This window comes from Canis lupus, chromosome 24 (genome assembly GCF_011100685.1).
Source record: "Canis lupus familiaris isolate Mischka breed German Shepherd chromosome 24, alternate assembly UU_Cfam_GSD_1.0, whole genome shotgun sequence".
NCBI classification, from domain to species: domain Eukaryota; kingdom Metazoa; phylum Chordata; class Mammalia; order Carnivora; family Canidae; genus Canis; species Canis lupus.
This window is the reverse complement of record NC_049245.1, coordinates 41,088,762-41,105,308: the sequence shown is the minus strand read 5'-3', so window position 1 is coordinate 41,105,308 and position 16,547 is coordinate 41,088,762. Positions and strand designations below refer to the sequence as shown.

Sequence of the window (16,547 nt, the reverse complement as noted above, 5' to 3'; positions counted from 1 at the left end):
TTTCAAAAAATATAGTACGGTACTGTAATGTTTTTTATCTTCCTTATGATTTTTTCTAGCTTATTTTGTTGTAAGATTAGAGTATATAAAACATGTAACATACAAAGCATGTGTTAACTGTTTATGTTATCAGTAAGGCTTCCAGTCAAGTTTTGGGGAAGTCAAGTTATACATGGATTTTTGACTGTTGGGGGAGGTAAGGAAGGGAAAGGCACCTCTAACCTTTGTGTTGTTCAAGGATCAACTGTACATATGAGAAGAGAAACAGAGAGATAGAGATATCTAAATGTAAATTTACATCTGTATCATTTAATGTCAATATACACATATATACAGATATATCTATATAGAGACATAGGTAGATAAATATATAAAGAGAAAGACATATATAGAGAGACAGGTAGATATCCAAATGTACAGCTGTCTATCTAACTGCCACAGATAGAGAAAGAGAGAGAGACTGGTATATGCTATACCTGCAATATAGTATTACAATCCTAAAAATAAGCCAGGTCAAAGTTTGGGACCAAATCATAGAACTTCAGACCAGACATCACTAAAAGTACTATTTCAGAAAAAAGAAAAGCACATCAGAAAATGAGTATAGTATCATAAACAAGAAAAACCATAAAAATGGTCTTGGTTAGTGCTAAAAGGGAAATAAAATGGCAACAGAACTTACAAAATTCTAATTTAAGCGCTCATCAATATTCATGTCTATAGATATAATCACATATAAATTTATTTAAATTTCAGAAAATTTTGAAATAGGTTACATATATTAGTCATATCAAAAATCTTCAGTAATGCTTTAAATCTCCCAGGCAAAAAGAGAACAATTCAAATAACCGGCTGCCATCTATAGACCTCATCAAGCAATAATTTTGTCCTTTTGTGGGGGATGGTATTCCCCCAGAGATTTTACTGATCTCTTTTTTGTTTGGTAAAATGACTAACTGTTTGAGCATTCCAGCAAAAGAACATAAATGACTGTTGCTTACAGTCAAGACTCAAATATCCATATGCAAATAATTTCCAATGTGTTCGTTATCCCAGTCTGCCATTATCCTTCTGCCAAGAAGAGTTTTCTAGGCCAATTTTCCCCACTGCTGATTGGGATATACTTAGAAAATTCACAGTGGTTTCAGCATGAGCCTCAGCAAACCATAATTAGGTGAGTCTGCTGAAACAAAACACAGCCAAACTAAATAATGCATTCCAAGACCAAGTATCGACTACAGTAGATAATATAAGCCTCTGAGCTGCCATCCATTGGCATAGATAAATGAAAATTACATTTTATCTTCACTTTATACTTGAGTCTATATGAAAAAGGAGGAACAAAGTGCTTGATTCTCACATCTGCCCTTTTCACCCTAGGTATTCATTTAGAAAAGAGTGTTGAGAAAGTATTTGTATATCCAGAGGAAACGTCTCGGTCTGTGATGTTCATAAATCCAATTTGTCATTCTGTCTTTATTTATCATCTAATTAGAGAAATCATACCATTTCTGACTCCTATTTCTCCTCACCTCTTTCCCACAGAAAATAAGAGCAAAAGAAGATGCATCTCATTTGATGATATGAGTTTATAGTTCACAAATTAATCAGTAGTTGGCTTGTCCATCTAGTGATTCTAATGGAAGACAAACTGATGATGACCTTAACTAGAAGAACACATTGTAGGCGAATTAAAACAACTTTCATTTTCTGAGAATTAACTATGTGGTAGACACTTTGCTAAGCATTGATAAAATGAATTGTGTTATGTAACACTGTAAGGTAGGAACTGTCGGTATCCTCCTTTTACAAGTGGAGAAACATACTCAAAAATATTAAGTCCCTCATCCAAAGACATAGTGAGAAAGTAGCAGAGGCTTGGCATGAACCCAGGTATGCCTGACTTCAATGCCCAGCTTCTTCCACATTCTTTGCCATTTCCAGATCCATGGACACTACAGCACTAACAATCACAAGCCGGAAATGCTCAGTAGGATCAGTTAAAGTTAAACTAAATCACTTACATCCTCAAATACGATTGAAGTTTGGAGTCCTTGCAAAGCAGAGAAACAGAAGATGGAAAAATCTCTAGTGGCCAGAGAACGATAAAGGCCAGAAGCCTGAAGGTCATGTCATCTACCCTGCAGATTTCTATGTTGGCTGTTTCAAAGTTGCTGCTTAATTTTGTTGTCTTTTCTAACCTATTTATTCAAAAAAGGTCATTTCAAGCTCAATGTCTTCTTGATGGTGACATCCTGATCTTTACCAGAATTTCCAACTGGATTTACTAAAGCCTGAGAAGGTCAATGGCACTGAGTCATGGGCTCTGACCACCCTGTAGTTGAGACTATTTGGCTCACTGCTCTTTGCTCTTTCACTAATCACTCCCACTATTTGTTTAACATTGTGGTTCTTCAGATAAAATTCTTCATGTTAGGCCTAAGGACTCAAAGATTCAATACTACTTCCCATCCAATGTCTGCTATAATCAAGTTTCAATTAAATAAAATGATTTGGGAAAGGAAGAAACTGTATTTTATGTAAGAGGAATCTCATGCGTTAAATTTATTGTTAAAAAAGTGCCAAAGCATGTGCCAGATGCTGTGTAAGGAAAAACCGCAAGTTTTCTGTTCACAGGGAGATGGCATGCTTGAGGGTATCTCCTGTATATACACCAATCCCCTTTACATCATCTTCTCATTAATGAAAACTGTCATTTGAGGAACCACTGCTCTGCCGGAGTCCACATGATTTGGGTTAATCTGGCCCAATCCTGGCTGCTGAAGAAGGGTAGTGTGTAAAAAAAGGATGAAACACATGACTCAGTCCTGGCCAATTGGCACCATCCATTCCACTAGCCATATTGATGAACTCCAAGATGGGCTATGACCCAAGTGGGGCAAATGAGACTTATTTCAGAACTTTTTTCTGGAAATTTGAAAGCATGGCTGCTAAATCCTGGAGCAGCTGGTAACCATCTTACCACTATAAGGAAAGAAAGTGCCTGAGAGAGAAGAATCCAACACACACAGAGTAAAGAGAAGTAGAAAAATTCCTATAATGCTATTTGATCCCATAGATCCAGCTTAAGTTGTGTCTATCTCAGGGCCTCATAAGTTATAAGATAATGAATTTTCCTTGTTTCTTTTTTTCTTCCTGGGCTAGATTAAGGAGGAATTCTATTCACTTATAAGCAGAAAAGTTCTGATTAATAACTCTAAAAATAATCTTAGCTTTTATCTTTCTTTTAAAGGCTATTTTTAAAATGAAGAGTTCTATTTTCCTGCCATAATAAATACAGGAAGGTATCATAAGCTTTCTTGCTAAGTTAGGGTCTTAGGCTGAACATCCAATTTCAATCTTATCAGGGGAAGAGACTGGCTATAGTAAGTTTTGGCTCTGAAGCCACCCTGGAAGTAAGGGATTATAAAAGAAGTAGCTGGTACTCATTTATTTTCCTTTTTCTTGAAAAATCAAAGGAAGCATTAAAAAATGTTTATTTGTAATATATATGTAATTGATAAATGACTTTTCTGATTGGTAGAGACAGAGGCAATTTTATTAGATCTTGAAAGCCTATCTTCTACTTTGGCAAGGTTGGCTTACATCTAACCTGATTTGTCATCTGAGAAGAATGCTTCTTTCCATGGCCTAACTTCCCAAAAGTTAGAGTGGCTAGTATCCTATCTATTTTGGTGAAAAAGAAATTGGAAGACGACGTAGCACCAGTCACCTGAGGTTGTCGAAAAGGATCTGCCATTGGTTTTCTCTAGTCAACCAAGCCAACCATTGAAAGCCAAATGATGAGAAAAATTTAAAAAGAAACCAGCTGTCTGGGGGTAATCATACAGATCTTTGGTGATACAAAGGTTATAAGAGTCATAGATTGTCTAAGCCTCAATGGCCTCTGGGACCATCTAGCTCAATGGCTTCATTCCACTTTGGCTCCCTACAGCCCATTTTTCCTTCATCAGCAGAGATACCTTAGGTGAAATAAATAGAACAATACAACAATTGAAAAATTGAAAAATCTCCAACATTTCCCCACTATGCTTGGGATAACATAAAAACCCTTAACTTGGTCTAGCAGATGATTCACATTCTAATTCATGCCCACCTATTCTCTTCATCTGCCTAGACTCCCCCTACTGCCTTACTGACTGTTTTTTCTCATTTTCTGAAATGAGTTCCTTCCAGACTCAGGCCTGTTTACTTTATTCTCCTTAATCTCTTTCACCTGGACAATTCCAATTCCTCCTACAATCTTGGCTTACAGTTAATTTATTTAGAATTGTTCTTTGGCATTACTAAAACAATTAAAACTGCTCATGTAAATGTTAATTGGACTTGCCACATATTCTTTACATTTCCCATAATCTTTCATTATTTAGTTAGTGTATACATCTTTCAATGTTTGTTTGCTCACTGGTCTTTAAGCTATAAGGCCAAAGAAAATGTTTGTTTTACAACAAACTAATGGTCCTGGCATATAGCAGGTATTTAACAAGTTTCTTCAAAGAATTAGTAAAATAAATTGGAACTTCTAGAGAAGTGAATTATCTTCCCCTTGGAACCAAAAATGTTTTAGATATTTCCATATTTTTGATCCATGGATTCCAATGACTCTCTAGCATTTGTTTTTAGTGGTAATGAGAGATTGGCATATTTGTGTAAGTCATATATATATTTACATATACTATAATTTCTTTTCAATTTTCTGCTAATTATATTAATACAAAATTATAAATTGTAATATGTTAGGAAAGAAAATATAACTGAAAGTATCAGAAGGTACAGTATATAGTAAGGTGGATGTTATCTCATATACAAATGTTTTATATAGGGACACCTGTGTGGCTCAGCAGTTGAGTGCCTGCCTTTGGCTCAAGGTGTAATCCTGGTCCTGGGATCAAGTCCCACATCGGGCTCCCTATGGGGAGCCTGCTTCTCCCTCTGCCTATGTCTCTGCCTCTGTGTGTGTGTGTCTCTCATGAATAAATACATAAAATCTTTTCAAAAAATGTTTTATACAGAATAGACATGGGTCTATCCTTCATAGGTACACATGTATGCACATACATACATGCACATCTATACACACATCTGGATATAGTAAGTCACATTACAAAATGTATCTCATTATAAATTACAATCAAAGTGCTCAAAAATCACAAAACTAGCCTTCCAATGAATGATAAGCCCTTATTAGCTTCTAATTCTTCAAAAGCATTTTTTTTCTCTAGTCTATCACCACACTTATAAAAGTCACCATTGGTATCCTGGGGCACTTGGGTGGTTCAGTTGGTTAAGTGTCTTTGACTCAGGTCATGATCTCAGCATCCTGGGATCGAGCCCCCAAGTTGGGCTCCCTGCTCAGTGGGAAGTCTGTTTCTCACCCTCTCCCTCGGGCCTTGCTCCTGCTTACACTCTCTCTCAAATAAATAAATTTTTTATAAAAATTTTAAAAAGTCACCATTGGTATCCTATCTTGTATTTTGTGTCTTCTGTTACTCAAAATGGTAGAATGAACTTGGGATTCATAACCAACTAATATTCATGCAGAAAAAGCATGCATCCCCATTGTCTGAAAGTACCTTTCAATATCATGAAACAGTAAGATCAATAATTCAAAGCACATGTTCCCAAATCCAACCAAAGGCTTAGAAGTTCTAAGTTTTCTAAAATAAAGTACACACACACACACACACACACACCTCACTGAATATTTATTTTCCCTCAGTCCTTCAGGGAGTGGCTGCCCCCAGAGAAACTAGTTTCACAGTTCAACTGAAAAAACATGGACTTGTAAGTCCAGGAAACAAGTACTTCTTAAGTGAGGTTTGGGCGACCCAACAAGGAATTATAAATGAAAGAAGAACAAAATCCTGTGCCTGAAAATCTGTTAGGAATCTGGTTCCTATTTCCAATTAGTCTTATGTCCTGTGGTCTTCTTTAAGAGGCAGGCTCTAGAATCTGCTGGATCTTAGTTAATCAATTTTAACTGGACCTTTAGTAGAGGCCAATATATGATGGAAAGGAAAGAAAAGTAGCAGTGACTAAGAAGGCATTTTTTAAGACCAAAGTGCCTGAATTTAAATTCCAATTCTGACACTTCCCACAAGGGAGATCTTCAGCAAAGTACTAGAGCTCACCTGATCTCAGATCTCTCATCTGTAAAGGGGACAGGCCAGGGCCTTGCCATAAGGACAAAATAAGGGCATTCAGGTAAAATTATAAGCTTTGCAGCTGGCATGTAGAAAGATCCGGTGTGTATTTGCTACTGTTGTTACTTCTGTTATATTTATGGTCATCATTAATAAGCCTACTACAGTCTTCCCTAAAATATAGCTCCTCTAATTTGTCATTGTACCTGCATATTTCAATTTTATGTTTCTGTTCCAGTATATTGGAAGATGTAAGTTCCAATTCCATTCAATTCAACACCAGACAGATTTGTTGAGGATCTACTATGTGCAAGGCAATATGCTAGGTATTCGTGATATGGACATGAAGAAGATACAATGCCTGTTTTCTTAAAGATTCTCTTTAACACTGTATTCTTTAAAAACTTCTGCCATGATGGGTGATGGTACATTTTATGTCTACGGTTTCTTCTCTTTCAGAAAGACTGTCAGTAAAAACCACTGTAATATATTACCCATATAACAACAGTGCAATAATATTGATCAATTCAAAAAGTAAAGAGTTGCTTAGCTGCATTTTAAGCAAAGCTTTAATAACCACAAAAACGAAACATACTCTGTTATCAAAGCTTATCTTCTCAAAATCATTAAAGCCAAGTGAACAAAAACATTTTTAGGTGCTTTCATCAGACTGAAAAAAAAAAAAAAAACTTGATATTTGAATTAACTTTTACTAAGAAACAGGACATCTGAAGGTGATTTTGCCCATTATTTGATTTCACAGAAATAATTCAAAGTTCAATTCTACAGCTAGTTAAAAAATTTTTTTCAAGTACTTATTTAAAAATAAAACCTACACAGTTATTGGGCACCTGGGTAGCTCAGTGGTTGAGTGTCTGTCTTTGCCTCAGGTCAGGACTCTTAGGTCCTGGGATCAAGACCTGCATCGGGCTCCCTGCAGGAAGCCTGATTCACCCTATGCCTACGTCTCTGCCTTTCATTGTGTGTCTCTCATGAATAAATAAATAAATAAAATATTCAAAGAAAAAAACCTACAATTATTGTTCAGTGAGTCATTCGAACTGAGGGTTTCAATATCATTGGGTCAATCCACAGTGTTGAAAGCACAAAAGTAACAGAATGGTAGAAAGCATACATCACTTGCTTCTAGAAGGATCAGTAATCAGTCCATCTTAAATAATTTTTTTATCAAATTGGAGAAGTCAACCCCAGGGGAAAGCATGATATGGTCTGCTCTGATTCAGAATAGAAATGCTCACATTTCAGATACTTCACCTTGCTCCCCAGCCTGCATGTGGTATATAACTGGGCTGGGTGTTCTGGAGGGGGAGATTGGGAAGACCAACATGTTAGAAACCCCTGCCCTATCCCAGGCTCAACAGCTATTATTCCACCTTACAACGAAACTGCTTGACAGATCAAAAATGTTGGCCATGTCTTTGCATAAAAAATGTAACATCTTTAGCTTCCATTTTTACTTAAAGATGATCTACCATTTTTGCAATTACTATAGTTGGATTTTCTATATTTTTTAGGAAGGCTTAGCTCTCCTTGGGAGCAATCAATTAAGCTAGAAGTGGCCATGGTGCAAAGGGCTCAGACCAACCTGAAAAGCCACCAAGATACAAAAGCACACCACCTTCCACACCAGGATTTCCCCCACATAAGAAAGCGCCCCCCCCGCCCCCACCCCACTCCACCCCACCCTTGCTGCAATAGAGGATCTCACTCTTATATTTAAAACTAAACCCGTTCCCTCTGGATCTCATCCTGTGTCATCTACTCAAACTTCTCCCAGATTTCCTCCACCACCATTGGAGCCAAAATGCCCTCTGCTCTACCCAATTACAATTTAATTTATTTAATTTGCATGTAGCTCTTCTCTGAACCATCCTGGCATAAAGGGCTGGTGGAGGGGCATCCCATAATGGAAACAAACAAGGAATGGGCTACACAGGCTCAGCTTAACTGGACCATTCCACTCGGCCAAACACACTCGTTTTTTTTTTTTTTTTAAGATTTTATTATTTATTCATGAGACATACAGAGAGGGGCAGAGACACAGGTAGAGGGAGAAGCACAGGAAGCCTGATGCAGGACCCCATCCCAGGACCCTGGGATCACGACCTGAGCCAAAGGCAGACGCTCAACCAACTGAGCCACCCAAGTGCCCCCAAACCTTGTTATCACAAGACTGTAATGACTTTGCAGTCTCTCCTTTTCCACCTTGCTCATTTTTCTCTCAGCATGTACATTCTCCTTAAATTTCCTTTTATTTCAATCAATTAATGTGTATAAAAATCCCTAAGCATACAAAAATCTCGTAATTTATAAAATCTTGTACCAAATAAAAAAACTCTACAAGAACTATTTTAAAAGCACCCATGTATTCAATTACTTCTTATAAAACTCTCATGGGTAGTTACTACTACTACCTTTGTTGTATAAAATTGAATAAAGAGGCACAGAGAGGCTAAGTCACTCTCTCAAGTTCTCACTGCTGGTAAACTCTGGTGTTGGGCTGCAAATGCAGGCATTTTGAACGTAAAATTCACACCCTTAAGTACAATACTTACATTCCATATATTAAATTCCTTAATTCAAATACATAAGAAAATTCCAAATAGCATTATTCATCAAACAATAGGGAATCATGTGGAAGGTGAGTCTTGGTAGTACATCAGATGACTAAAAAGCAAATTCATGCAAAGTAACATCCAGACAGATGGATTAGAGGCTGCCATAATCTCCTGCACTAATAACTGCCCCCGCTTCCTCACTCCCCATGGGGAGAACCTTTTCCATCCTCTCAAAGGCTTATCCCCAACAAGCCCTGACAAGTAGGCAGTCTTGTCCGATCTCACTGCCCCACAATCACCAACAACCCCAGTTAGGCCCTTGAGGATCTCTACCCCAGAAATTTTCAAACTGTATTTAAAAGATTCACTTGGGCTCTGAACTTGAAAAGCTATGTACTGGTAGGTTGGGATGGCTTAGCTACAGAGACAGAGAACAAATTATATCTACACAGACAAGCAGAGATTCCATTTGAGTCATGAAAGATAAAAAGATTAACTTTAATTTTTAACTTTATAGTTTTTGGTTCCATTCTCTCAAATCTGTGTATATTTTCTCCCCCTGAGATCTTAATACACTCTGATCCTCCCAACATAGTTATACATACACAAACACGTGCAAATATTTTTTGTTTCTGGAACTTAATCAAGTTGCATGAGGTTTCTGTTGGAACCAAAAATTACAGAAAGCAAGAATCAAAGTTATTATAACAAAAATAGCAATGAGGCTAATCGCTCAGTGGAGGCTACTCATCATAAATAAAATGCTAACATATCTATACTGGCAATTCAGTCAACAAAGATAACATAAAAAAAATCAAACACCCTACAATTTACTTTGGTATCTAAATTGGCCATACCTCTTAATGACCCTTCTTTCATAAAATAGACCAATTTTATGTCTGCTTGCATTGGTCCACTGAGACAGAAGTGTTTGGGTAGCCTCAGAGTCATAGATTAGGACTAAGAGGTGACACTGGGTCTAGCTGACCATGTAAGAGTCATAAAATTTATAGCATCAAGACCCAATAAGTCAGCAATCTGAAATGTGGGATCCACGTTGCCACAAAAGTCCTATGGCCCACTGCCCTGTGAGACCCTGTCTCTGGTCCCTATGATGTTATAGGGACATCACAGGAGAGACGTGGTTTCCCTAGCGAAAATGCAAAGTTGTCTTAGCAGCCTACACTGCTCTTTCAGTCATTAAATGGTTCAGATTTTTTAAAGATTTTATTTATTTATTCATGAGAAACACAGAGAGAGAGAGGCAGAGACACAGACAGAGGAAGAAGCAGGCTCCATGCAGGGAGCCTGATGTGGGACTTGATCCCAGGAGTCTGGGCTCAGGATCACACCCTGAGCCAAAAGCAGAGGCTCAACCCCCAGCGTCCCTAAATGGTCCAGATTCTTGACTGAATACTTACTTCCATATTAGATAATGTGCTCAAAAAATCTAAGGTAACCACAACTGCTGTGAAGGTAAGAACATAGTTCTCTGGCACCAGATGGATGAGAGACTGATCACGCTGCTCCTTTAGGGCTGTAGGACCTTGACTAAGTTGCTTACCTACTCTGAGCATGAGGCTCATGGAGGTAAATGAATAGAATGAATGAACAGAATAATTTTCCTTTCATAAGGTTGTTATAAAGATCATATGTGATAATGTTTTGAAAGTTCCTGGAGAAGCCCCCCAGCAGAGAGTACGCACTCATAAATGTGAGTCATCATCACCATCGGCCCTGTTAGGAACCCCCCCCAGCACATCCAACTCTTCATGGTAGCTGTTAGATTCAGGTAGTAAAGTGTGTCCCTCTCCTGCTGTGAATCCACTCGTATCCACTTACCCACAGTGTTTACAATTAATTTAACACTTATAGTCATGCTTATTTGTGATCTAAACATTTAAGACCAAAGGCTCTCATTTCTGAGCTCCCTTTTCATACATATCTTATTTCTTACCCCCTCAAATCCTGGATTCCTAACAATGTACTCTCATACCACCGAGAAATTCTAGAGGACTTGATGTGGAACTAAATGGGCTTTCTTGTGTCTCCTTTTGAGAATGCCTCTTGCCCTTAAAGTTACTGACGGGTCATTGTTATTTCTTAAGCAACTGATTAGGAAAACATGCTGGTTTTATGGGGTGTAATGTTTGAGACCTGAAAGCAGGAAACCTAAAACCACTCAGCTTTTTAAGAGACAATACTGACACTTGGTTCAAGTTGCCCTTGGGACCTACAAAACTGACCTTAGGGCAGTAACTCCCAGAGCAGAGAAAATACATAATTTTAGAGACTGTAGCCTCCAAATGCTGTTGACCATGTTCAAACTTTACAAGACAGCTTTCCTGCATTTCCCTGTATCATTCACTCATGTCTTGTGGTTAATACTTGTATAGTTTCCACTGTTACTCTGAAAACCAGGTGTGAGGTCATGTGGCAGGTACACAGTGACATTTTGCTGCTTTACACTCCAGCACATTCCCTAATTAAAGTGAAATGTGTGGTCCAGGAGAGGATATTTTCTAAATGAAACCAGTGATAATCATTTCAGAGATCTATTCTGAAGCTCATTTGCTTTATCTCTTTCCAATTAACTATTTGCTTTCTCTTCCCATACTGTTTCAAAACACAATTCCTTTCTTGGGTTTGGCACAGTGCAATATGCATTCTTAATGTGCAAACTCCTCTGCTTGGACACTATATAAATATGAATACCATCTCCATTCCTACCATTTAGTAATCATCTGCCTCCAACTGTTTAATCACAGGTGGCCTTCTGTGAGGTGGGAAACTCTAGAGGGGAACAGATGGACCAACAGGAGCAGGGTAGAGCTCCAGTGGAAGAATTCCATATCTGAAAAGCAAATGGCCCAATGATGTAACATGTCCCACCTCTCACCTCCATTTCTATGTGGCCATCAACAAAGTTCTCCTTCCATTTAGAGCAGTTTATGTTTATGCAGAAAATGAACAAATGCAGAGTTACATCCAGGAACCAGCATATGCTATGACCCTTACTAAGGTACATCTTTAAAAAATATTAGCTTTGATTTCTTGTTGGATTAAATAGAGGAAATCCAACTTGCCACTTAGTGGTTTCACTGAAGGTCAGAATTTAGGATTGGTGACAAGCTCTAGGAGGAAAAGGATCTGGAAGCTAGGACTAAAGCTTGCCTGGAATGTTTAAAGGAAAACAGAAACTTTATCTCAAACATAAAGAAAATGAAAAGTATGTACCAAAGATGTAGCTTTATTGCTATTGCTACAGAAACTATAGGCCAAGATTTTTAAAGTGGCTTTATCCATGGGCCTCGGATTATTTCATGGTCATTGTCAAGTGTCCGTGGCATAGCAAGCCTGCAATCTTTTCTTGCCTTTATTGTGGATGTCTAGAAAACAAAGTAAAGCACCTCAGTCAAATCTCCTTGAAAATACACTAAAGATGGATCAACCAGCAAATCCATGATTGACATTCACTAGTAGAAGAATCCTTATCGATAAAATGCTTTCAGTAGAGTGTACCTGGTCTGTTTGGGGGTAGTCAGTGGTCTGACTCAATCTGGACTCAAAGGCTCTATGGGGCATGGTTCTCTGAAAAATGCCGAATGAGCTATTAGCTATCCTGAGTGTAAAATGGAGATGTTTGTACAAGTCATGTACCTGCATACACTTCTTACACACCTTGCATGTTAAATTTGGCTGAAGCATGTCCAAATATAGCAAGAAAGGACCTGGGGAGCCTCACTGACAGTCCTTGGCTTCTCCTTGCTTTGCTGACACTTGGTGATCACTTGTATCCTTGAAGTAATCAGGAAATCTTGACACTAAGACCTTAGATTCTGCACTCACTTTACAATTTAATCAAAGCCTCAATATGCAAAACAATAATGCAGTACTTAACGGTATAAATCTAGTTACTGCCCTTCAACTAGTTACATTATTTTACTTATAAACTCAGAGTGAAATGCAGATTCAAATTATTAAATTACAGTTTGAAGATATACTAAAATACCATTTATTAGAAAGTACGCATACACACTCTCTTATAAATACTTAGGAAATATCAAACTGTTACAAGTAGTGGCTATCGTAGATTAAAATTGAGTGGAGGAGATATGAAGTCCTCTTCCTTTTTACGCTTTTCAAGTATAATCATGGATTATCAAAATAAAAATCTAGTATAGACACATTTAAAGTAAAAGAGTTAAGTATGTTATATGTAATGCAATGGCTTTGAAGAGCACAACACATTCACATTGGTGATTAGGAAAGGTAGCTCTAGGTGTGCCTGGGTGGCTCAGCTGGTTGAGTCTGACTCTTGATTTCAACTAGGGGTGTGATTTTTGGGGTTGTGAGAGTGAGCCCCTCATCAGGCTCCATGCTCAGATTCTCTCTTCCTCCTTCCTTCTGCCCCTCTCCCTGCTCTCTCTCTAAATAAATGAATTAATTAGTTTTTTTTAAAGTATAAAAAAAAAAAAGGAAGAAATAGTAGGCTCTAGTCTCCTATGATTCTCATCATCCAATTTATTTTTGGTTTTTGCATTGCATACCCTACAGTATCAAGTCATTCCTGGTTTATACAGATAAGCAAATCCAAATGCTAAGCATTTTCCAATTTCCTTTCAAACTTTAGTCTTCAGTCGACTCATTCAAAAGCATGAGAATGAGGTCGTAATATTTGTTTCAAAGTTGAAAATTAAGAATAATAAATGATTACTCAGAAATTGCTTTCCCTATTGTTTCCAGCACTCTTCCTTCTTCTGGTTGAATAATAAATGCTTGATGTAAAAATAAATATAAAAGTGAGACAAGGAAGTATAGTCCAACGATTCCATTCTTACATGTGTGCCCTGGAGCAGCTCTCACACATTTGCCTAAGGAGATGTGCGCAACCATACACACTGTACCAGTCTTTGCAAGAATGAAAACTGTAAACAACTTATATATACATCAATTGAAAGATAAATCCATTGGGATATATTCTTACAAGAGGATTACTGCACAGTGATTAAATAAATGAAATAGGGATAATTTATCAGCCTGAATAAATCTAAAAAAAAAAGTTCAGTGAAAAAAGGAAATGATCAGAGGATGTTGCAGAAAGATATATTTAGCAAAATATTATTTACCTTACTTAACAACAAAAATATGATACTACATTTTAAATATTGTCCTGTGGACCATACATTTATGTTAAAATATTAAAATCAGTGATGTAGATACACAGCAGCTTCAAAATAGCACTAACTAGAGGTGGGGAAAAGAGGCTGATAGGAGAGGAAATGGAATAGTGTAGAGATAATTGCATCTGTAGTGTTTTGTTTCTTTAAAAAATTAAACATTTAAAAAGTTAATATTTATTATATCTGGGTTATACATAGGTATTATACTATTTTACTATTATCTGTATTTTTATCTATTTGTGAGATAAAAATGATTTTATGTAATATATACATATATAAAATACATGTATCTCTAATGATATGTATGTTTATATAAAACTATTACTATATTGCAAATGTTCATGTATTTGTACATACAAAACAGAGATACTTATGAAAGATACTTTACATATAAAAGATATATAGAATATATAGTGTATTCAATAAATATATAATTCAAAACGGGAAAATTACAGTGCTCACTTCAGTAATGCATATACTATGATACAGAGAAGATTTAGCACACCCCCTGAGTAGGAATGACCTCAAACTCATGAAGCTTTTCAAATTTTTGAGTACACTCATCGTGACCAGCACTGAGTAATGTATAGCATTGTTGCATCAGTATATTATACACCTGAAACTAATATAACGCCGTATGTTAATTATATCGGAATTAAAAAAATTAAAAGAGAATGACAGAACACAGTACATACCATATGTTACTATCAAATGAGAAACAAACAGGAAACACCCCCGAAATGAGATGATGGCATTCTGCTAGATGCTATACACTTCTTGTTATCTCCTGCCCTTGCACCAGTAACTAATACTATATACAGTACCATATGGACAGGGCCAGGGCAGAGCTGCAAACTTTCCAAATGAATGATGGATTGACAAAGAGTTCACGTGGGTGAATGAGATGTCAGGTTAATTCTGAGCTCTGCACAGCAGCAGCCGCAGTAACAATAAGACCTGACACTGACCTGGTGTCTCCCTGCACCAGCCTGTTCCAAGGGCCTTACCTACTTAAGTTCATTTGCGTCCTACACAGCTGGGTGACTCAGGTGTTATTACCGTGCCCATTTCCCAGATGAGGAGCTGAATCACAAAGAACACCAAGCCACTTGCCATACCACACAGGTTAAAAAAAAAAAAAGCACCCGGGCAGCATCTGAGCCAGGTGCTCTGGCCCCAAAGTCAAGATTCCTAACTAAAGAGTTCCCTTGGCAGCTTCACTCACTTTCACTGGTGTTTTCAAACCATTTTAGGCAAGTTTTAAAAATAAAATATGGGGGGTAGGGGGGCTGCCAGGCTGGCTCAGTCAGTAGAGCAAAGGGACTCTTAACCTCGCCTTATAAGTTCGAGCCCCACAATTGGTCGTAGAGGTTGCTTAAAAATAAAATCTTAAAAAATAAAAATCTAAAAAAATTTAAAAATATTAAAATCAAAATTAAATTAAAAAAACAGCAAGTTTTCACAATACCCCCTTAGCAGCACTGACAAAAAAATATTACCACTCATGGCAGGAATCTTTGCTATTGGGCAGGTGTAAACCAGGAGACCTCCCTGAACCCCATTTTCAAGAATAGCAATCAGCACAGAGCACGTGCCTCCCGCACCCCCCATTCCCTCCTCCTCCCCCCCACTCCCTCCTTCCTCCACCCTATCCCTTCTTCTTATCCCCCCTCCCTCCATCCTCCTCCCCTCCCCCTCTACCCCATTCCCCCTTATCCCCCCTCCCTCCACCCCCCTCCCCATCTCTCCCCATCCCCCCTCCCTCCACCCCCCTCCCCATCCCTCCCCATCCCTCCTGATACCCCCCTCCCCCCTCCCCATCCCTCCTCCTGATACCCCCCTCCCCCCTCCCCATCCCTCCTCCTGATACCCCCTCCCCCCTCCCCATCCCTCCTCCTGATACCCCCTCCCCGCTCCCCATCCCCCTCCCTAGCTCCTTCCCTATCCCCCCTCCACCCCCTCCCCATTCCTCCTCCTGATACCCCCTCTCCCCCTCCCCATCTCCCCTCTCCTCCTACCCCCCTCCCCGCCCCGGGTCAAAGACATCAGGGCTTAGGAGTGTACCCGGGGTTGAACACGGGCTGGCCATGTTCCAGAAAGTCCAAGCCCCGGGCACTGCGCGGCTGCAAGCCCACGACCACCGCACCGAGGCCAGCACAGCCCGCGAACCCGCAGGCCCTCCGGACGCCGGGCTCCCTCCGACCACCGCAGGCCGCGGTCCGTCCAAGCGCAGGTCCCGCCTCCCGGAAGCAGCCCCGGAGGCGCACCAGGCCCCGGTGCGGTGACAGCTCCCCGTACCAACCAGGCCTCTTCACCGGCCCGGAAGCGGTGTGCTGGGCGGGGCTAAGAGGTCACGGCCCCTCCGTGTTGGCCCCGCCCCATCCGGGGAGTGCGCGCTCGCGGCTTCCGGTCTTTGCAGCCATTTTCCCCGATCGCAAGCCTGGAGTGAGCTCCCCGGGGGTGTGGCCCCCTGTTCAGTGCTCGTGGCTGGGCCCCGTGGAAGCCTCTAGAAACTCTTTAATGCTGAGGGGGTCAGGGAGGAGCTGAGATCTGCTCTCTGGCCCAACACCGGCCTCGCGTGCACGTTCCCTGGCGGCGCAGGTGATGCGGCCTCCTCCTAC

The 16,547-nt window shown here is 39.4% G+C and overlaps 1 long non-coding RNA gene across 1 annotated transcript in view; it reads right to left on the bottom strand.

Annotated features, from left to right (window-relative positions):
- The window catches only part of LOC111092192, a 29,194-nt gene extending 13,059 nt beyond the window's left edge, over nt 1-16,135 (bottom strand). Inside the window, exons 1-2 of the long non-coding RNA XR_005378004.1 lie at nt 15,991-16,135; nt 11,981-12,132 (exon numbers count right to left, since the gene is read on the bottom strand). This is a non-coding gene — a long non-coding RNA (uncharacterized LOC111092192). The remainder of the gene's footprint in view (nt 1-11,980; nt 12,133-15,990) is intronic.
- Between the last annotated feature and the right edge of the window lie 412 nt (nt 16,136-16,547).